The sequence below is a fragment of the Neofelis nebulosa genome, chromosome 7 (assembly GCF_028018385.1).
Source record: "Neofelis nebulosa isolate mNeoNeb1 chromosome 7, mNeoNeb1.pri, whole genome shotgun sequence".
NCBI classification, from domain to species: Eukaryota; Metazoa; Chordata; class Mammalia; order Carnivora; family Felidae; genus Neofelis; species Neofelis nebulosa.
In genome coordinates, this window is record NC_080788.1 from 77,429,109 (window position 1) to 77,452,818 (window position 23,710).

Genomic DNA, 23,710 nt, shown 5'->3' on the forward strand with positions numbered 1-23,710 from the left:
GCTTCTCCTCCCTTTGTTGTCTATGTTAGTAATAAACTGAATCTAAAAGCAGCTGTTTTATGTTTACAGCCAATTTTGTAGTCTGGTGTTGGCCTTGCCCTTATCTGCGTACTGCATGCTTGAAAGAAATATAAACTATGGTATATTCATTCTGTTAAATACTATGAAACAGTATAAATGAGTGAAGGTATCAACATGGAAAGACTTACCAGTCATGCTGTTAAGAGAAAAAAAACCAAGTATAACATGTTTGTCTCAAGCTTATATAAAAAAAAAAAAAAACAAAAAACAAAAAACAAAAAACCTACAAATGGGTATACCTATGTATATATAGAAATTTGTTAGTAACAATACATTTAAAATAATCAGAACAGATATACATCAAATATTTAACAGTTACCTCTGGGAGAAGACCAAAGGAGTAGGTAATAAGGCACTTGCACTATTTATTCTAAATCAGTATTACTTGAACTTTCAAAGTATTCATGAATTACCCGTGCAATCAAAAGAGATGATTAAAATGATTCTGAGTATATATTTATTGGTACCCATTAATAATTAAACTCTCTGTTGAGGGGGGGAAGTGGATAAACATAAAACAAAAAAAAAATATGAGCACTATGTGTAAGTAAATAAATATTAGAATCCAGACCTACCTCATCTAAATATCACTTCTCTAAACTTCAAGTCTGAATATCATAACAATAGCAACAAAACCCAAAAACCCTTATTGAATATTTTATACCTGATAAGAACCAAGATTAAGCATTTATATGTACAAATTCTCCAAGACAGAAGCATCTGCCTTTGCTGGAAGGATACAGAAGCTAGATGAGTATTTCTTACACAAACCAATCCCACATCTATCTTTAACTTCAAAAGAAAATCTTTCTATTCCTTTTTCTATATTCAAATGTGTGGAGATAACCCTTTCAGACTTCTCTTAATTAAATATGCTTATTAATCAAATTTATTTCATACCATAGTCAACTATTAACTCAAAATCGATCATTTTAAGTTAAATGACAAGACTTCAAGGAGAAAACACAGGAAAAAAACTTGCTGTTTGCAAAAGATTCTTAAGATACAAAAAGAAATATAAAAGACATTTATAAACTGAGCTTCATGAAAATTAAGTTTCTGCTCCTTGAAGGGCACAAATAAGTAAATGAAAAGGCAAGCTATAATGTGGAAAAGAATATTCAAAACACATATATTTGACAAAGAACTTGTATCCAGAATATGTAAAAAAACTCCTGTAACTTAATAAGAAGAAAGTAATCCAATCCAATAAATATGGGCAAAAAAATTGAAGAGATAGTTGACAAAAGAAAATATAGCAATGGTCAATGAGCACAAGAAAACCTATTAGGGAAGTGCAAATTAAAACCACAATGTGATACAGATAGATACAATTTATAATTGCAAACATTTTAAAAGACTAACACTACCAAGTACTGGTGAGCATATGAACCATCTGAAATGCTCATATATTGACTGGTGGTAGGAATGTAAAATAGCACAACCTCTTTAGAATACTGGCAATTTCTTATGAAGTTTAATATTCCATACGATCTAGTTATTCTATTCCTAAGTATTTACTCAAGATAAATGAAAACATTTGTGTGCACAAAGATGTGAACTCAACTGTTCATAGCCATTTTATTCCTAATAGTCAAAAAATGAAAGCAACTTAAATGTCTGTCAATAGGTGAATGAAAAAAAAAAAAGCTACATATTCAACCAGTGACTACTCCTCAACAAGAAACAGGAATAAATTATTTACACGTGCAAAAAGAGGGATGAACTTCAAAAACATTATGCAAAACAAAAGCAGGCACAAGGCTACATAAGATTCCATTTACATTAAAACTCTAGAAATGTCAAATAAATCTATAGTGAGAGAAAACAGATAAGTGATTGCCACTGACAGGAAGGGATGTAGGTGCGAGACGGGCTTAGGCGACTTGGGAAGAGGAGGATGGTCTGGCAAAGGGCACAATGAAATTTTTGGCATGGTGGAAATATACCATCTCCATCATGACTGGGGTGGTAGTTACATCGACCTATGTTATATATATAAGGCACATACGCAGAGACTTTGAAATCATCCTCATACAACATGTTTTTAAGGCTTTCATACCCTTTGAGGTAGCAGGTATTTCTTTTTGATATCCATATATCATGTATCTACATACATTTGCTGAGAAATTACTTCAAACAGATTTTAATATTATGTTCAAACTCACTCATTATAGAATTATTTCAATTTTCTAGATAAATATTTACAAAAAATATTACTAAATAAAACATGATTTTTTTTTTTTTAGATCACCTTTCATGCCATACGGTTCAGAAATCTTATTAGGATGTCTATTTCTTTTATGCTGGCTATTATATACAAACTACTGTTTAAGTAGATAACCTTGGTTTCTAACAAAATATGTATGATTCAGATATTGATTTTCCTACTCCAACTTTTCACACTTTAGATAGCCTATCAACAATATAAGAAGCCTTTCAAATGAAATCAGAACCACACTTTCTGAAATAAAGATGCGGCAAATATTTTGTTCAACTCCAAATACATTTGAACAAAGTTGGATGCTGTCTTAACTCTCATCTACTGTATGCAATCAGTAAAAAGTCTTTGGTGATTCTATTCTATTAGCATGTTTTCATTTATATTCTTTCCTTCCTTTCCATCTCTACTTACATTCCTATTTCAGGAGGCACTTATGGTTATTTTGTGGTAATGCTATGGCTAACCTGTTTGCAACCCACTGGTTGCATCCCACTGGCTTCAGTAGAGTCCTCCATGTTGCCAGTGGAATAATCTTTTAAAAATATCAGTATGTTGGGGCGCCTGGGTGGCTCAGTCAGTTAAGCATCCGACTTCAGCCCAGGTCGTGATCTCACGGTCCATGAGTCCAAGCCCCGCGTCGGGCTCTGTGCTGACAGCTCAGAGTCTGGAGCTTGTTTTAGATTCTGTGTCTCCCTCTCTCTGACCCTTCCCCATTCATGCTCTGTCTCTGTCTCAAAAATAAATAAACGTTAAAAGAAATTAAAAATATCAATCTATTGATGAAAATCCCAGAATTAACATTATGAACAGACTATCAATATCTATAGGAAAAAGAAAAAAAAGAAAATAGAAAAAATATATATATATAAGAAAAAATATACATAGCTTCTAATTCCTATCCACAATTCCTTCCTGGCCAGACCTAAATTCCAGTTGTAATGGTCTATTTGCAATTCTCTCAATCCTTCCTGTATTCAACTATTTGTGGCCTTGGTTCCTGCTAACTCCATTCATAATGAAATCCTTATCAGAAGATCTGTTTAAGTGTTAATTTTTTCTTTTCTATTTCCTATGTCATTTTCCCAACAAAATTAAATTTCTTCTCATTACTGTATGCTTTCTGAGATTAAGAATCCGATATTCTTGGGGTGCCTGGGTGACTCAGTTGGTTAAGCATCCAACTTCTGCTCAGGTCATGATCTCACAGTTCATGAGTTCTAGTGCCGTGTTGGGCTCTGTGCTTACAGCTCAGAGCCTGGAGCCTGCTTCAGGGTCTGTGTCTCCCTCTCTCTCTGCCCCTCCCCCATTCATGTTTTGTCTCTCTCTCTCTCTCTCTAATAAACATTTTTTTTAAAAAAAAGAATACCTAGGGGCGCCTGGGTGGCTTGGTCGGTTAAGCGTCCGACTTCGGCTCAGGTCATGATCTCACGGTCCGTGAGTTCGAGCCCCGCGTCAGGCTCTGTGCTGACAGCTCAGAGCCTGGAGCCTGTTTCAGATTCTGTGTCTCCCTCTCTCTCTGCCCCTCCCCTGTTCATGCTCTGTCTCTCTCTGTCTCAAAAATAAATAAATGTTAAAAAAAAATAAAAATAAAAAAAGAATGCCTTATTCTTTATTTTTGCATGTACAGAACCTGGAACGATGCTTAACATATAGTAAGAATGACAAATATTCCTTTAAAATCTTGGTAGAATGGACTACTCACTAGGAGCAATGTAAATTTTCAAAATTTACTCAAACAAAAATTAAATAACCAAAGAAATGAAAAAGTCTGTCAAAAACATATTCAAATGAGCTCTGAGCTCAAATTGTTTTATGTGATCTTTCAAACTAAATGATTTTCAAACTTGAAACTTCAAACAATTTAATGCTATAAAAATTATTCCAGTCTATAGAGAAAAACATACCTGTAAATTCATTTTATTAATTAGCATAACCCTGATATTCCAAATGGAAAAGCAAGTCATACATTAAGCCAACCACACATAAATGAATCACGTTTATTAATATGAACATTTAAAAAATCTTTATAAAGTACTGGTAAATTAATCCAGTACTGTACTGAAAAACTGATATACTATAGTCAAATACAGTTTAATCCAGAAATGCAAGTGTGGGTTAATATTTGGTTGTATATAACTATAACACAAATATGTCAAAAAAGCAGGGAACAGGAAGATAATGAACAAATTACTTTTCTGTAATTAAAAAAATACCTATTCTAAACTAACAGTAAATATAATAATTAAGAAGAAAATATCTTGGACATTTGCATTAAAAATTGAAAGCAGCAATAAGACAGAAATAGAATCAAACGCATAAAGTTACTACTGTAAGCTACAGAAAAAGTTACCATCACTTATGATTTCATGACTGTTTAGAAAATGAAGTAAATGCAATCATACTTAATGTAAAAGTTAATAAAATAGAAATTTAAAATAGTATCAAAATTTAAAAATTTTCCCATATGTGACAGGCTAAATAATGGCCTCTCAAATATCCATATCTTAATTCCTAGAACCTGTGAATGTTCTCTTATACAGAAAAGGGAACTTGCAGATGTAATTCAATTAAAGATCTTCAGATGGTGAGATTATTCTAGATTGTCCAAATGGGCCCTGAACATAATCAAAAGGATTCTTATAAGAGGGAGACAAGAAGGTCAAAGGAGGAAGTACATGTGATGACAGAAGCAAGACCTTGTAGTGATTCAAGGAAGGGTCATAAGTCAAGGAAAACAGGCAGCCTCCAGAAACCACAACAGGGAAGGAAAGTGATTCTCCCTTATGGCCTCCAAAGGAAACAGCCCTATCAACACTTTACTTTAGTCCAATAATTTTGGGCTTTTGGCAACCATAACTGAAGAGAACAAATCTTGTGCTGTTTTAAGACACAAAATTTGTGGTAATTGTCTAGTGACCACAGAAAACTAACACACTAAAGACCTACAAAAACCAGTTCAATACATAAATTAAAAAAAAAAAATTTAAAGGAGGAAATAGGAATGACTTTAAATTAAATAAACAACTAAGAATGATCTTAAATGAAATGTGTTGGACATCTATATAGAAAAAGCTCTCCTGACACAGAAAAGAAAAAGTAATCTCAGCTCATATCTGAAATCCTCTAAGAATATCTTATACAAACAAGTCAACAGTTTTAACATAATTTCACTAACATAAAAAACAGGAATACCTTATTTGGAAAGGATATTTGGCAAAATTATTCTAAATTCATTAGGAAAAAGAAATGGAATAATATACTAGAACAGTTGTTAAGATAAAGGATAATAAAATTAGGGAATTATTACCGCAGTGGATAACTCAAAACAAAAAGATACTATGAAACAATAATGAATAACATCAAATTAGTACAACAAAAGACCCAGAATAAACAACCCTTCTCCCCAAATCCCAGGAATACATAAAAATTTAGCATGAAAACAGTAAATGGTGATTACTTAAAAATTATACATCTAGCATAACTGGATTACTACTTAGAGAAAATACAGTGAGAACTTTTCTTCTGAAATATCTTAAAATAAATTCTACATAAATTAGAGAACTGCAAAGTAAAAAACTAGATCAAACCATAAGTAAGCATATATTTAACCTCAGAACGAAGAAAGTTATTTTCAGCACAGACATGAAAGGAAAATGGAAAATATCATAGAGCTGACTATATAAAAAATACTTAATTTTGTAGGTGAAAAACACCATAATTGTTTTACATAATTTTTTGATGGTGGGGGAGATGCAGATTGGGAGAAATGGGCCAAGATTTTAAATGCACATAATTATTGGGAATCAGAAAATCTGTTGAGAAACACACACAGACACACACCACCACCACCACCACCACTACTACTACTACTAGGAGTGTAAACTTACTTAAATCTTTCTGAAGTATATAAAAAAAACTTTTGAAGTATAGTTTGGCACTGAATCTATAAACATTTTATAATACTGCATGTCTCCTATGACTCAGTAAATCCATTATTCTATGCTTTGTAATTTATAAGAGAATAATCATAAGTGAACACAAAAACTTAAATACAGTACTATGCACTGTTATTTATAGCAAAAAAGACTGAAACAAGTATGTAATAAGAGACTAAATATATTATAACAAATACCTAAGATGGAATATTCTGCAAACCTTAATCTTTTTAAGACCTTAAAAGAACTACACTTGTGAAGAATGAAGAATATATATCATCTAAATAATGCACAAGGTACAATATTAAGTAAAAAAAGATGAAAAGCTCTATATACAGTATAATCTCTATTTTATAAATAAATGTGCAGTAAGGTTAGATGAAAGCACAGAAACATATTTATAAGAGCTATTTTTACCTTCAATAACTTCTCTAGTTCTTGAAAATAAGTAACTTTATATTCAGAAACATTTTAATTAGAATACAGGAAAATGGAATATCTCCAGTTGAGAAAGTTTTTCTTTTCCTTCTAAAAGTAATGAAAAGGTAATATATAAAAACACTTCATGGATTTGACTCTATGAAAACAGAAAATTCTTCATGTAAAAAGTACAGGAATCAGAATGAAGGCAATTGACAAAAGGGGAAAAACACAAGCATATGGCACAAACAGCTAATATTCCTATATTATTCACCCTATAACATATATTGTGTGGTAATGCCCAACAATATTCTAGCCTGAGAGGTCCAAGAGTAAACAAATTCAGAGTAGAAACCTACCCTCATGGTTCTTTCATTCTCATTGGAAAGAACAAGTAATAAGTAAGCAATGAGTAACTCCAGACTGTGATAAGCGCCAGGATGACTTTAAAAGCCTGGCGGGGGCGGGGTGCGGGTAGGGGTGTGGGGAACACAGGCAATAACGTGACAGGATGTGAAAGGCATGAGAAGGAATCTTATGGTAGGAAGCTGGGAACAGCTCTTCTAAGGAGGTAATATTTGAGCTGAAACACAGCCCACCATTGAAGACTGGCTAAAGAGGGATCCAAAAAATGGAGAATCGCAAGTGCCAATTCCATGAGGCAAGAAAGAGGTTAGAAATAGCTGAAGTGTCTAGGACATAAAGGGCATGGAGGAGACTAATATAAGAATAAAAAAAAAATCTCAAGACCAAATAATTTGGGGATGTTTAGCTCTCTATAACTAATGTGGCCTTTCAAATCAATAAGGAAAATAACATCTCAAAATAAACAAGGCCATAAATAATTCACAATTGAAAAACTACAACCTGTCAATATACACATTAAAATTTTAGTCTAGTGAGTAAGAAAGATATAATTTTCTACCATTCAAATTGGCAAGCCATCACAAATCATTATTTATATACAATGACAGTGAGGTAAGAAAATGATGAAAGGTTAATGTTATTTATACTAAGGAAAAAATAAAAATAGAGTGTAATTTAAATAAATTATGGTACATTTTTACCACAGAAAAGTCCAAGTCCATTGAATGATATTTTCAAGAACTACTTCATGTTTACTTATGTCTGATACTGTTGACAATACCCTTTCTAATCCATTCACAAATTCTATCAGTGCTCCTCTAAAATAAATCACCTCTCATTATTTCTACTGCCAAAAACTCTAATCCTAGACACCATAACTTCTTGAACTACTGCAAGAACTTCCTAATAATTACCTCTCCTAGACCCTCACTCCTTTTCCCTGTTTATCTTCCACACAGCAAGAGTAATGTCCTCAGTGCTAATCATCATAAAACTCAAATACCCAATGTCTTCACATTGTAACTATACTGTAATTGCATCCTCTAACCCTAACCCATTTGATCTGGCCTGCATTATTTCAAAGACCTCACCTCCTGCCACACTCTCTCTTCTAACAACGTTCAACACACAACATTTCTTTCTGTTTTTCAACATGCCAAACTCATTCATATACAAAAACTTTGTCCTTGCTATTCCTGACAACCGGAATGTGATTTTCTTCCTCCTAATCATTTAGAGCTCAACTCAAATGTCCTGTCTTTGAGGTTTCCTTTTGATATCCTAGCTAAAGTATACTCCTCCTCAATATTTTTTTTTATCACATGCATTTATTTCCTTCATAATATTTTTTTAAGTTTGTTTATTTATTCATCTATTTATTTAGAGAGAGAGAGAGTGCATGTGAGCAGGGGAGGGGCAGAGAGAAAGAGAGAGAATCCCAAGCAGGCTTCACGCTGTCAACACAGAGCCAGATGCGGAGCTTGAACTCATAAACCATGAAATCATGACCTGAGGCCAAACAAAGAGTTAGATGCTTAACTGATTGAGCCACCCAAGTACCCCTTTCCTTCATGGTATTTATGCATATCTAAAATTACGTGTTTTTAGGGGCACCTGGGTGGCTCAGTCAGTTAAACATCGGACTTTGGCTCAGGTCACAATCTCATGGTTCATGAATTCTAGCCCCGTGTCAGGGTATGTGCTGACACCTCAGAGCCTGGAGCCTGCTTCGGATTCTGCATCTCCCTCTCTCTCTGCCCCTCCCCCACTGCTCGTGCTCTGTCTCTCTGTCTCTATCTAAAATAAATAAACATTTAAATAAATAAATAAATAAATAAATAAATAAATAACATAAAAAATTACGCTTATTTATTTAGTGTTATATGTTTCTCTCCCTCTTCACCAACAAGAATAAAAGCTCCGTAAGAGCCAAGACTTTCTGCATTCCCACCATGTAAGACAGTGCGTAGAACATTGTATCACTAAAAATTGATTGAATAAATGGAAGAGTAAAAATAATTAAATATTATACAAAAGAATGTTAATTATATTTAATGTACTAAGTGACATGTAAAGCATAAATATCATATAATGTCTAGGGTATAAAAGCAACATATGGTTAAGTTTATATAAATCTGGAAAATAGATAAAAAAACCTATACAGGTTTCAAAATGTATTTTTATATAGCAAAAACAAAATTAAACTAATTTGAAAACTTATCATTTCAAAGAAATAACTGAGATATGAGAATATAGAAAGATGACTACAAAATTAAAAGTTCTTATGTACACATTTGTATGTGTATAATGAAAGATCTGGATAAAGATGTATACATACTAAGTACATATTAAAAGAAACAGGAGAGGAATAAAGAAAATATCAGACCATACTGATCAAAATAAAATTATAAACTGAAAATAATATTTTTCAAAAACATGTAAAAGGTCATCTTATTTCTCTATAAATACTAACACTCATTCAAATAATTTTACAAAACACTCTAAAAGATCAGAAAAGCACATATTCATCTTTTATCAAGTCTGAAATGAGAGCATCGTCATAATGTAAATTACCAGAAACCAGTGATTATTTTCAAAGATTACAATGAGAAGAAGCAAAAGGGAAAATAAGTTTTATGTAAGTTCCAGCACAGGAAGCACTAATATAGGCTGTAGTAAAGTTACTCCTCTTAGGAGGCCACTGTAACCCCTTACTAGGATAAATCGAGATCCACAGTGGGACTGGTAGTTGGGGTGAAGACTTTTCCAAGACTTCCAAAGAAGCTCGCTTCCCATTTGTATTATTTATCTCTGAAAGATCTAGAAAGCGACTAATATAAAAAGAGAAGTAACCAAGACTTCTGCTACATTTTCAAGGTGGCATATAACTGTATGTATTTTTTTAATGGGATAGTTATAGCAAGAGCCTACACACCAGCATATATACTAGCATATTGGCAAGAAAATCTGTTTTAATATAATTAGTACAAAGCCAAGGGTTCTTAAGAGATTATTCAGAATTCACTTAAAGCACTTTTCTGGTAGTGTTAACACTAATAGGACTATCATCAAGTTGGAACAATGCGTGATTCATTTTAACTGTGGCACTGGTCTGTGTTTTAGCAACCCATTCAATATTTTTAAGGCTTCAATACAAAGAATCAACTTCACAATTAGCTGAGTAAGCTTAGAAAGGATTTACTGAGACTATTCTCCATGGAAAGTACCAAGGTGAATATAATGTGGTTCCCATCCTCAAGAAAAATGTAATATAAACAGAAAGACAAATCTAGTACATGAATCTTGGCAAGTGATAAAATAATGAGCTATAGTTTATCAATGGATATAGAATGGAGCTTACTGATTCAAGATACATCTCAAAAGCAAAATAATTAAGATGTGAAAATAAATAGGATGACATTCAAGTCAAAGGAGAGGAGAGAATGGTATTATTGTGACTCTCGGTCGCAAGGTATATACTGAAGTCATAAGCAAGAATGATTGACTTGGAAGGCAGAATGAGAATAGAGAACTAAATATCTACTTTGGTTTCAGACATGCTGAATCTGTCATAGCCTGCAGCAAAGGGGAAAACGTGGGGCTAGCATTTCAGAAACAAGCATAAAAAAGAAATATCAATTAATGGCCAATTTCCTTATTATGTGCATGTATATCTATAATATAAGTAAGGTATTTTGCCTAGGACATTACATAGGCTTACATATAAAATAAAGAACTAGGTTTTGATGAATTTTAATGTTTATAATATTTACTTTTTTAACATTTTACTTGACCCACCAAAAGAGGGTTTCTTAAAGTCCTATACAAAACCACACCTGAAAACCAGAAATAGCCATTAAAAGGAAAAGAAAACAGAATAATGAATATTTAAAAGAGAAGTACATTTCAGATGGTATAGTTAGAAAAACTATATATTTTAGCATTAATTTTCCTATTTGATAACTGATCCATACGAGATGTTTCCTAAAAACTCTCCTGGATTTTAGCTTTGTCAATATGTTCACAAAAACTTAGAAAAATGGAATTTTGTTCTTCTTAATATCAAACTTTAATCATAGAGTAATATTCACCTTAAACTAAGTAAAAAATTCAATAATTAATTTTACTAATTTTGCAAGGTAAATAGATATTTGAATAACTGTAGTGATTAGAAAGTGGGATAATGAATAGAAATAAACAGTGTTTCTTGATATCTAAAATTGAAAATCAATCACTTGGCCATCTTTTATAGTTTATTCCTTCTTATGAAAACACACAAAAATCTATTGGTATAAGCAATATGACTGCAGACAAATAATCACATAAATTACAATTTCTGGCATCTATACTGCTTGAAATTCAACTAGTCTGGAGATCTGTCATATTTACTTTTTTTTTTTTTAAACTTTCAGCCTGAACCTGCTTGGAATACCTGGTTATCTTTACTTCTCATAGTTAAATCCGTCAATTGGAAAACTGGAATAAAATAAGGAAGAAAAACAAAACAAGGAAGAAATATTAGGAATGCAGGGAGAAATGGAGAAAACTGAATGAAAACCAGAACTGAAAGAATGAATGTGCCTAAGAACAGATAAAGAGCAATAACACTGGGAGACAAAAATCAAAGGCATAAAATATAATCCTTACCGCCTCAAATATTTTTTGAAATATGGACACAAATAAATAAGAATATAAATATTAATTACTTAACAATAATTTTACAAAGTTTAATCTCAGTGTTCAGAAGAGATTAATTTACCAAATAATATATGAAACACATAATAGAGACCAAGTGGCAAGGGGTTCACCAATAAGTCAGTGGCTATCTAAAAAATGCTCTCAATCTAGTCAGACAAATTTATAAGTAATACAATAACACTTCACACAAAGTATTTGTGAGAACACAGTAGACAGAAGTTATTCTAACTGCAGGCACCAACAGAGATTTCCCCTAAATTGGTCATCAAAGACTGGGAAGGATTCCACCAGGAGGAAAAAGTAGGAAGGACATTACAAACTCACAGTATAACCTAACACAAGGCACAGAAATATAGAAATGGATGAATGTTCACAGAAATTTCTAGAAATGCAAGCTGACCATTATGGCCATTTTCTTGTTTTCTCAGTTTCAGATTGGAACCAAAGCTGACAACAAAAGGTTCTAAGTACTATACCTGAGGTAACAGCTCATCTATGCAACATTTGGAAAAATGTGGCCAAAAATTGCTCAGGCATTGTTTAATCCATCACTCATATAAAAAATATAAGTATATACTGGAGGAGAGGAGCTTACATTGTTTGAGGAAGAAATAGAACAGCGACCCACTCATAGTTTGGCCTATGTCCCTTAGGATACAGGGCATTAAACGAATGATACAGGAACTGGACCTAGGCCTAAAAACATCTAAAGGCAAGAGGTTAAGATGCCCTTAGTCTGGGGCTACTACCTTAGAAATAGCCAATTTGAGAGTTTGAAGTAAAGAATTACATTTTCCAATGGGACATTTTCCAAGGACTCCTGGGAAAGGAATTGGCGTTGAGCCATTTTTAAAGGAATTCTACACAGAGGACTGCAAAGGGAACAAGATAACCCCAGAAGAAAGAGGTTCAACATAGACTAGAAAGTCAGAAACTAAGGATAGTAGTCAAAAGAAGACCGACAAAGGAAGTCTCAACTGTATCAAGGAATTACAACTGGGGTGTCCCCCCAACAGTGGGAGTCTGATAAATCCAGGAAAGCAAAAAAGTTAAACTTCCAACATGCCTTTATTGCCAATTAGTTCTTCATTTCTAACATTAAATTTTGGAAGACCCACCAGGAGCAGCATGAGAAGCTGGGAGAAAAACTAAGGCAAAATGAAATTAATACAAATGTCCACTAGTTGACATGTCTCTACTCAGGTTTGTAGGCCTTCTTTATTCCTTTTTAATCTTTAAAAATTCTTTTAAATGCTTATTTATTTTGACAGAGAGTGAGTGTGTTAAAGAGAACATGAATGGGGGAAGGGCAAACAGAGAGGCAGAGAGAATCCCAAGCAGGCTCCATGGTCAGCACAGAGCCCAATGCAGGTCTCTATCTCATGACTGTGAGATCATGACCCAAGCAGAAATCAAGAGTCAAAAGCTAAACCAACTGACCCTGGCACCCCAAGCCTTCTTTAAACAAAGCTGACATAAGCGAAAATTTTCACATTGCATGAGAATTTGGAATTTTAATTTCATAGCCTTCTTTTTAAAAAAAAAGTTATCTGAAAAGTTAGTATATTTTCAAATGCCAGGGAGTAAGCAAAGAAAGTATTGAAGAGAGAATGAAAAGAACAAGAGAAAGAAAAGAGCAAGAGGAAGAACAAGAGCAGAGAAGAGATGGACACTTGAAAAGCATGTATCAAGAAGCAGAAAAGAAAATATTCAAGGTGGGATTTCAGGTGCCATGACAGGAAAGAATAAAGTAACTTTCCACTTGCACCCTGGTGAGTTCACCTCTTAATAAATCCATTAAGAGTGACAAATGGTGAGTAAAGTAGTCAATTATAAAAATGCCGTAATTTTGATCTGTTTATTATGGAGCTTAAAATCTATCCTATAAATACAGAATTAAACATTTTTTTAAGGAGTATGAATCATGTGTTATGAATTTGTTTAGGGAGAACTTACATCTATTTATAAAATGCTCACTGTTTCCTGAGTTGCAGAAACTCTTAAGTACTGAGTTAAAGAAGTTAAAGGCAGACTCCACTCTCAACGAGTTTACAGAGGAAACAGACAAGCACAAAGGCAGTAATAATACATGAGCTAACTGCTAGCATAGGAACAAGCAAAGCCCAGAGGACCATATATATACAAGGGTCATCTAACAGGAGTATAAGAGGTTAAGGATGAGTAGGAAATATCTTAGTTAAGGAGAAATCTGTAAAGGAAGACCTGAAGAATGAGGTTGAGTTACACAGATGATAGCGGTCTGGGGAAAAGGGGTGTGTGAGTAGTTGGAAAGAATGTTGCAAGCACACAAAGACCCAAAGAAGGCATGACATATTCTAAGAACTGCAAAGCACTTGGCATCAATTAATCAATATATGCAGTCTGCAAGGAAAGAAATGAGGTTGAGGACATAAAGAGGGAGTCAGATCACATGCACAGAATATAGATTTTATCATAAGATAAAAATGAGGTCCACTGAAGTTCTACTAACACTCATTTTTTATATACTGCCTATCCAGCATATGCAAAGCACTTTCACATATGTTTTACTGTTTTTCCTCACAACAACCCTGTGAGGTAGGTGTAATGATTTCCTATTAACGGATTAAAAAAAAAACTTACAGTTATTAAACAATTTATACTTTATTTAAATAGCTACAAAGTGGCAGTCAGGATTCCAGGCCATGCTTCATAAAGTATATCACATGCGTGCACTTGAACGCGTGTACACACACACACACACACACACACACACACACACACACAAACACTTTTACCTATGTAAAACACTTTACCTATGACATATAGAAATTTCAGGGATTAAGCAAATTTTACCTATGACATATAGAAATTTCAGGGATTAAGCAAATTTTAGGTAATAAAGGTATGTTAACTTACTATTAAAGAGATTTGCGGCATAGTTCTTTATACAAATTTAGACTTTTAAATTTTTCAACTAATTAAATGTACATGAGAAATATCTGCAAAATTCATAAAAAGTGGCTGGACTTAACTGATACGTAACACATGAATATCAAAGACTGAGGTAATTATATGAGTATTTTAACTTCATATAACTGGTGTGAGGTTCTTTGAAAAAAAAAATTCCTCACATTTGTTTCTATATAAATTCAAACTGCAAATATTATTCAATGGATATAAATTGTATTTCGGATGACAGAAGATAATGTCTGAATACTAAAGTTTATTAAATAAACTCAAATATTAACCATTTAGTATAAAAAGAACTGTCCACCTAATGTGAAATTACAAAATCATTTCCTCATTATTCACAATGAAACATCTGAAAGTGTTTCATTTTCCTATTACATGACAAGATTCTGCTCAAACAAATTTGATGAGACAAATAGTTTTTTAGACATCTGGGATGAATATAAAAATATGCCTTTAATTGAAAAGACAAAGGATGTTATTTTGTAAAACTGAGGAGAGCATATGAGAATTTTAAAATATGGATTGAAACTCTATATGAAAATGTTCTTTAAAATTAGTTTAAATTAAGTAAAATCTACACCAAAAGTACATTTCCTTGCATTTTATTTTCTCATCAATTTCACTATTTCTTCAGCTGGTGCTGTATGTCTTTTTAAAGCTTCCAACTGAAAGCTATATGTTGTCAGAGAACATTATTGCCATAAGTCTAAGTACATATTATTAAGTATTAAAAATTCATTTTATCTACATACTTCTCTCATTTTTCTATTTCAAACAGAAGATTATAATGGGGGAAGATGGAAAAAATACAGGTTTCTTTAAGATTTAGTTAATCTTGATCTAGTATTTACTTCTGAATTCAAAAACTATTATATGAATATAAATTATATAATAAGCCCAACCACAATGCTGGTCCTGCAGAATAATATGAAAACCCCTCCCTTTGAGAAACAAACATTCAAACAGAGATAATAAGTATCTATAAGATACTTTACGCAATGAAGGTGATTTCTAAATAAACTAAACAAATGTTCCAAATATACATTTTAACTGAAATACCAATATTTTCCTTTATTTTTGATTATACAAGTAGTACATGTTCATAAAATTCATAGAATACATAAGTATATTAAAAAAAAATGAAAGTTTCCATCTAATTCCCTTTTCCAAATAACATACGTTGAAGTATTTTAAAGTATAAGATTCATTTGGCTAAAAACTGAGTCTATTAAGTTGCTAAACTTACATCATCCACAGAAGGTCTAATATATAACAACTCTGTATAATTGAAAATTATATACTCAGATATGCACAACAGGTATAGTTTGCACTTTTCACCAAAACAGTATATAAAGCATATGGTCTATTCTGTCAAATATATTAACTTCAGTTATTAAGATAAATGAGATGAAGCAATACTTACAATTACACTGTTTGTAGAAAATTCAAAAGAACCAATTCTAGCAAATCAAATATTACATATACTGATAAAATACCTTCTTGCTAAAGATACATAAGTACATTATATTATGTCTAAACTATATTCTTTAAAATATGAATGTTTACTTCTTTAGTGCTTTGACTGCTGAAAGAAGTATTAAGTCTAAGTAAGAGGGAAAATCTCATTAAAAAGTTAGTTTTTGGTAATATTTAACTGCATTCCACTGTGAATGTAAAGCTTAGTTTTTAAAAAATTTACCAGATGCCTCTATGATGAACAGGTTGTTGAGAATTTTATTTATTCTCAAAAAAGTTTATTTCAAAACAGCGAGGTAATTCCACTAACAATTAGAGACAGTTAAAAATCTTTGTAGGAAATCAGACCTCTTCTTTTGACTCTAAAATACCATCACTCGGCATTTAATTAACACAAATAATATTCTAACTAGAACAAAGTCACTTGCACCAAAGTATCTTGGTTACACAATGTAAGGTACATTCTATATACATAGAATTCTACCCCTGAGTTAAACAGAAAACACGTAAATAAAGGGTCTGTAGAAATAATTTCTTCCACCCACCTCATTTTACAAGTAAGTAAACTGTGGCCCAGAGAGGCTTTTATCTGCTTTCATTGAGAATCTATAGGCATAGAGATGTACACAAACATCATTTAAATTATGATGTAAGTTAAAGTTACCTAAAACAAATGACACTATATTTCATAAAATTAAGATTCTGTGAAGACTAAGAGATCCTAATTTCTCACCAGAGAAATGTCTACAGGTGCACACACACACAAAAATAGATAGTAAGTCATATTATTGACTAGAAATTTTGCAAAACAATGAAAGATAAGAATCCATATCATATTGTTTAACAATAGACACAGGAGCTTCTAATGTTATTTTCCTATCCTATAAGGCATGAACATACCAAACTATTATTAAAGATAGCACTCTGGTAAACAGCTTTTACAAAAGGAAAAAGAAAATCATTAAATAATGAAATGGAAGAGAAAGACTAAAATACATTAAGTGAAATTTCAAATATTTACTGTTTCTTCTCTCCCAAGCTTTGTTTCAATACACTAAAAAAAAAAAAAAAAATCAAACTCAAAGCTTCTAAAGCAAAAAATCAAAACTAGGTTCATTATAAACTGGCTTTGTTGCAAAGCTTTCACCACAAGAATGAAAGTATTACAACTAAAACATAAAACACTATAAGGAAAGCTAATTAGGATGTTCCTGTTGAATTTTAAGTTGATTTGCTACTTTAAGAATACAGTTCTAAGATCTTATATAATATTGGTTTGGTTATTTGAAAATATTTAAAAACAAATTGATTCTTTTAAGCTTCATTAAAAGTGAAGTATTTATGAAAGCACTTTAGTTTCATATGCTTTTAGAATAAAATAATTGCCAAGGAGTGCATCTATTTGTTTGTTATTCAATTCAGTACCAATCACAAATTAGATGACGTTAAAATAAAATTTAGAGCCAGGGAGAGCAGCACTAAGTTTAACTGACCTCAATACATTTTTAAATGATGCTTCCCAGTTATTTGTTATTCTCTCTTATTGGGTTTTCCAGTCTAGGACGGGTACACAAGAAACTTACAGTCTATGTAGTACTCCTAGTCAGTTTCACTCTGCAGATGGCACAGTGGAGAAATACCTTCTGTACAGGACCATGTACAATTTCTTCTGCAGCTGTCAGCACCTAGGGGAAAGTGCGCTGTTAAACAGTTGCTGCGTTCCACCTCAGAAGTGGCTGCAATTCGGTGGTGGGTGAAGTGACTCCTGTACATATATACAGGGATGAAAAGTACTATAGAAAATGAAAATATTTAACAACAAAAGTGGCTGTCTAAAAACTGTGCCACAGCAAAACAAAATACATCATTCAGTCACAAGAGCCCTACACAGATGGGCTACTGTTCATTTAAAAATTCGATGTTAAGAATGATTGAAGGAAAAAGTAGAAATACAATTATTCATACAACATAACTGTAAGTCAATGTTAAAACACATACGTAGAAAAATTAAACCCAAACACTGTATACAGTTTTATAACATTACTTTTATATAGTAATTTACCTAAAACCAAGCAAATATATACAGTAAGATACTTCATTATGTTTAGCTAATTTAATGCTTTTACTTTAGATGACAATTCAAGGGGAGAAAAACAAAAGAGGTGAGATATCAGAATTGAAGCATCAGTGACATGAAAATATATTTAAAAGTAAGGAAACCCATTCTGAAATTCTAAATTACTTTATATTTAAAAACCCATGTTGTGAAATAACTAGTCCTCAACAATTACCAATGGTTAAATTATTTTTCATATAATGGACCTTTAAAAGTGATCTCATGTAAAATAACAACTTTTCTTCTCCAAAGTCTCAAAGAGTTATAATCTAAATACAGTCTTCATCCTTAGCCCACATATCAATGAGTTAACTAAGTGTACAATAACTTTAGTTCATTAATAAGGAAAACTATTACCATCCTACTTTTACTACAACACCCTTTCTATGTAATTTATATTTGATGGAATTACAATATCAAGAAAAGATTATTCTCTGAGAAATATCACCAAATCAATCATGAAGCTGGAAGGCACTACCTTTCTAATTTTTTATCTCTAGGCAGAGCTACTCTGTTTACCCTGAAGAAGTAACAGTTCACATTACTTCAAAATACGCACATACAGTCATGAAACAGAATGAGGGTGCTCTGAAGCAAAGTCCAACAAATGTGATCATTAAAAAGTGTCCCATCCATCAAACTTCTGAATCTCACTTGCCATAACAGCATTTATGTATTTATTTTGGTATATACCTAGTAGAGTTAGAGATAGTTGATAATTTCCTTTCAGCTTCTTCAAATTCTTTCTAGAATAAGGCATAGTGCAAACAAATATTACCTTCCTAAAGTGCTAAAAGGTAGTAGAGGAAGAAAAAAATACAGAGTTTATCAGTTTGTTTATTAAAAGAAGACACAGATCAGAGATTCCATTGTGGGGTCCATGTATGTGACTTAGGTAATCTAGAAATTCTGCAAAATTGCATGCTAAAAATAAAGACCTATTATAGGGGACCACAAGCACATTTGTCTAGGGCGAACAGGCCGTAAGCTTTTGTGAGGTTCTCAAAAGGTTCTGTGACTCCCCCTCCAAAATTTAAGGAACTACTGATAAGTGGTTTGAAGATACCCAATTGAGTAGGTGGAAGTAATCACTTAAATTAAATGTCTAACTCTGAACAGCTGTTCCTTTTTTTTTTTTTTTTTTTTACTGAAAAACAGACACAGGGATGTTCCAACAACCAAATGAAATAATTCACATAAACACATGGTACAATACCTGACCTAAAATTATCAGTAATAGCAATAATTGTTCAAAAAAGCTATATCAAACAACCAGAACTTCCTTATAGGGTCTCATCTTTGTTTATTGCTACATAACTTCTTATTAGTTTTATTTAGCTAAGTCTTTTCTACTTTTATTTAGCTGTATCTTCTGAAAGAGACCAACGTCGCAAACTATACATTTCTATACTATTTTAGATGCAAAGTTGCTACATACAAGTTTTGAGACACTGCTATGTACTCTCTATAGTCTACATTTCCCAAAAGGCCACACTGATCCCTTCTATGACACTGTACTTATTTTGAACAGGCTCAGATATGGAAAATATTTAGAGTTTCAATTGCCTATATAAAATAATTTCATTTCCTTTATCAGTCCCTCCTTTAATTCACACACATAATAATATACAAACAAAAAAAATCTAAATTTGAAGAACCGATCAAGGGACCATATTTTCTGAAAAGGTTATACTACAAGCAATACTCTTAATTTTGTAAATTATTTTCCCTATTCCTTTCAGTTTGTCTTGCTGAAGGTAATGATTCAATATACATTCATACATGCACAGCCTTTAAAAAGAATCTGTGAGTTACAACATCTGTAGATTAGCCATACCTTTGAAATAAATTCCACATTACAAAGAACATTACAAAAGAGTGTTTATGGTGCTCTTCAAGACTGTAGCAACTTTTTAAATACTCATCAAAAATGACAAATGAACTCTCACCATGTATTAAAGGTACCCAGCGAAGAAAATGAAAGGTTTGCATATATATATATATATATATATATATATATATATATATACACACACACACACACACACACACACACACACACACAAACACACACACACACACACACACACTTGGCTCCCAACCACTTCAAATGTAAAGAACTTTTTCCAGAGCCTTCTCATGATAGGAGTTACGTTTATGTATTCACACACTAATAAAATATCTAGCAGTAAGATAAAAAGGGGAAAGCCTTTACATAAAGGTATAGGAGTAAGAAAGAAGCATATGAAAGCATTCAGAATACTGCAATGAAAAGGATATTAGTAGAACATAGAGTACCTGCACAGGTCAGTGAGAAGGACAACAGCCACAGGTCCAATTAGGCTCAGGAATTTTAAAATATTTTATTCCAAAGGGTGGCAACTTGAGAAGCATTTAACAAAAATCACTCTAGCAGCAGCATGGAAGACCAACTAGAGGTGTGGATGGTTCAACTGGGATGAGAACACTGGGAATATATAATTAGGATTTTAAAAAATCTATAAAAAACAAAAGTATACTACTATGTAAAAACACTAGAAGACTAAAAATTGTGAGATAAGTCAAAGCTATTTCTAAAGTTTGAGTATAGATACTAGCATTCCTTCATTTATTCACTCAACAAAAAAAATTGAGTTTCCTATGAGTCAGGTTCCATTTAAGACACTAGGTAAAGCACTGAACAAAGGAGCCAATGACCTTTCAAAGATTTCATGCTAATGAGAGAGACGGATAATAAACTATTAAATTATAATAAAATGTATGGAAATGACTCAGGTATAAAACAAAAGGAAAGCAAGTTATAGGAACAAACTAACAAATATACTATTTTAACAAAGTAGTCAGAGAAAACCTAAGAAAGCAGCAGTATATGAACAAAGAATGAAATGACAGGAGTCCACAGACTATCTGGGGTAAGAACACTACACAGAAGGAACAATAAGAGCAAAGTCCTGTGACAGGAGCAAGTGATCAAAATTTTAACCTGGTGTCAGATCACACAGAAACTTGCAGACCATAATAAGGACTTTGGACTTTTAAAAAAAAACTCTTAGAGAAAACCACTGCAATATTTTGACTGGCGGAGTAATATCACTTGTTTAATCTTTTGTAAGGATCATACTAGTTGCTGTGGTTGAACTGATCGTAGCCAGCAAGAATGGAAATCACCTTATCCACACTTTGGCTTTCTGCAGCTTCAGTTACCTGTGGTCAATGCTGTCTAGAAGCAGATGATCCTCCTTCTAACGTATCCTCAGAAGATTAATACTAGCCTAATGCTACAACACAACGCCTGTCATTAACCTTATTTCATCTCATTCACAGAAGCACTTTATCATCTCACATCACCAGACAGCTGAGCGCAGTACGATATTTTGAGAGACAGACCACAGTCACATAACTTTATTACAGTATATAATTTTATTATTAGTTATTGTTGTTAATTTCTTACCATGTCTAATTTATAAATTAAACTTTGTCATAGCTATGCATGTACAGGAAAAAACACTATACATAGGGTTCATTACTGTCTGTGGTTTCAGGCATCCGCTGGGGGGGTTTTAGACATATACTCTGCATTGATACTACAGTACCAGCGAGACTATGGTAAAATTTACATAACAATATGAGGTGGGATTGATAATTAGAACTCAAGACTAAGAACAAAAAATCATCAATCAAGTATTTAACATTCAGAAGTCAGAGATCAAACGTGAGAACCAACTACTCCTTCATAACTGAAACATGTTTACCTTCCCCAATTCTTTGTTATCCCAAACTGCCCATTTTGTCTCATTTTGAGTGAGTCAACCAACTTGAGAGTTTCCTTCAATGACTTAATGTAGTTGGACAGTGCTGTTGTCCAAGAATCTAAACCCAGTATGAGGGGGTCCCAAAGACTGGCAAGAAGGAAGACAGTTATCTTTTAGTTGGACTTCTGCTTGCATGTATGCTTGCTTATCATCCCATGCTCTCTCCCCTTTGGTAGACTTATCTGAGAGGAGGGGAAAAAAGACTCAAAGTTGGAAAGCAGGGTAAAGAGAACCACTGTAATGGCAAAGAGTGTCTTGACTGTGAAAGTAGCTGAACTTGAGCCTCCAGACAATGGGGATACCAGCAGCCAGAGGCTGTGAGTATCCTGGAGAGGTAGAAACTGAAAAAAAGTAGAAGACAAGCCAGAACTGGATGGAACTTGACACACCAAAATCTCACCTCCAAAACAAGTTTTACAGTAAGTGATGCATCAGAAAGCCAGTATTTTTGTCTCTTTCCCCGACAGAAAGCATTAAGGTCTAGTCAGTTTTCAGCAGAGGAGAAAAAGAAAACGAAAGTTCTCCTACTTAAGTAAGAGATCTTTCCATCTCTCCTTTAGGTACCAGAACCCAGGAGGAGAAATAGGAATAAAAACGAAAAAGCAGCTCACTCTCCACTCACTGGAGTGAACAGACTGAATGACTAGATTCAACTCTTCCACACTCTAATCTCCTAGAAAAGCCAAGTGGCAATGAGCAGAAGGGGAAAAGCTGAGTTTTAAATTGGGCTATGAGGTTAAAAATTCAAACTGGTCAGATAAACAGACTTTACCAGATTAAAGTCAGATTAAACTCTTTTCCTAAAGTGTCCAAAAAGCTATTTTTCTTGAGATAATTAAAGAAATAAATCACTTGACCAATTATAAACAAAGGTGCCACAGGAGAAAAAAAAAAGCCATTCTATATTTGCATCTCCATTTAATTCCTCATCTTGATTCATACCATATTATGAAATGGTTAGCACCAAAGAGCTACTAAGTGCTTCTGACTTTCCATCTAAAATACTACATGAATGTCAGGCTAAATGCCTGCATTATCAGTCTTACTTCTTATTCTTAAAGAACAACTGGTAATAATATAACTACAGACATTTTGTCAGGAATTCCTTACATTTCTCCCTTATATAAAACTTAAAGAAACATTCTGAACATTTATAAATAATATAGGTCTTATTCCAAAAACTAACAAATAGCTTGTATACAAGCTAAAAAGTAAAACCTCCTAAATAGGATGCTAAACTTAAAAGCCTGCAGAACAAAAAGGCTCTAGCAAGGGAAAAAGCAAAAAAGAAAGAAAAAAAAACAGGTTAGAATATTTATTGTTCTAAAGGAACACTTTCAATATTCACAATGGAGTAATCTAAAACACAATTTTAAAGAATATTCCGCTCTCATACTTAGTAACTTAGGAATTTCCCTCAAACTGAATCACACTCTTTCAAGTCATTTAATACTTAAATTAATATTTAATGGGAATTCCCTAAAAACTCAGATATATCCTTTAAAATAAATTAAGGAGTATCAGTATTTTACATGGCTAAATTATGCATAACCTTATCTCTGTTTAAATGTCACATTTTTAGAGAATTCAGGATCCTATTACATTGATGTTATTTTACAACAGTTTA

The 23,710-nt window shown here is 32.8% G+C and overlaps 1 protein-coding gene across 8 annotated transcripts in view; it reads right to left on the reverse strand.

Moving 5' to 3' along the window:
- NOVA1 (NOVA alternative splicing regulator 1) overlaps positions 1-23,710 on the reverse strand; it is a 151,318-nt gene that overhangs the window by 83,849 nt on the left and 43,759 nt on the right. For 2 of the 8 annotated variants that reach the window (XM_058738705.1, XM_058738706.1), the window contains one exon: positions 17,739-17,840. The exons of the other annotated variants lie outside the window; for them this stretch is intronic. The gene's annotated coding sequence lies outside the window, so the exon portion shown is untranslated. The remainder of the gene's footprint in view (positions 1-17,738; positions 17,841-23,710) is intronic. 8 annotated transcript variants of the gene reach the window in all.